The sequence below is a fragment of the Penaeus monodon genome, chromosome 15 (assembly GCF_015228065.2).
Source record: "Penaeus monodon isolate SGIC_2016 chromosome 15, NSTDA_Pmon_1, whole genome shotgun sequence".
Lineage (NCBI taxonomy): Eukaryota > Metazoa > Arthropoda > Malacostraca > Decapoda > Penaeidae > Penaeus > Penaeus monodon.
Genome location: NC_051400.1, coordinates 2,244,922 through 2,245,550, shown reverse-complemented (window position 1 = coordinate 2,245,550; position 629 = coordinate 2,244,922). Strand labels below are relative to the sequence as shown.

At 39.4% G+C, this 629-nt stretch overlaps 1 long non-coding RNA gene across 1 annotated transcript in view; it reads right to left on the bottom strand.

The window, feature by feature from the left end:
* Window positions 1–629, bottom strand: part of LOC119581632 — a 102,181-nt gene that overhangs the window by 73,077 nt on the left and 28,475 nt on the right. The window contains exon 2 of the long non-coding RNA XR_005229580.1: window positions 203–531. This is a non-coding gene — a long non-coding RNA (uncharacterized LOC119581632). The remainder of the gene's footprint in view (window positions 1–202; window positions 532–629) is intronic.

Here is a 629-nt window from a genome sequence, read left to right as displayed (position 1 = left end):
TATATATATATACACACATATATTCCTTTCTTTTCTTTCTGTTTTGCAGAAATCTCACATAAATGAAGTCTCCTTTCCCTCCCCCCATTCACAAAAAAGAGGAGGACCGCTTTTCACCCGTCATGGCGTGCCTGTGCGTTCCACGAAAACAATCTACACACAAAAGGTGTTGCGTAATTGATCAGTAGCACATTAGACTTACCTTGGAAGAGCCCTTCGTCACCAAGCGATCTCCTCTCTCCAGTGTTTTTTGTTGTGTTGTCCTTCGCTGTCAATATTCGATATTTCTCGCTGTATTATTCACCGTGTTCACTTATTATCAGTAAGTTTTAAAATCTAGTCTTTTTTTCCGATCACTGCAATTAGGATTCGTTCACTTAATGTTTAGTGTATTCTAGAAATCGGACCGAGAATGAAAACAATACAAGCAAAATAATAAGGCTACAGTGCCTTTTCCACAAGCAGTAACAAACACTTTCCACTGTATCCAAAGGCACGTGCTCAGCGGTGACCGACGATTCACTATTTCACCTGAAAAGAGGAAAATACACATTATGTTTGCTATAAGGGTGGAAATGCATACTTAGACGTATAGTCGACTCGTACATAAGCACAGACATTACAAGGAT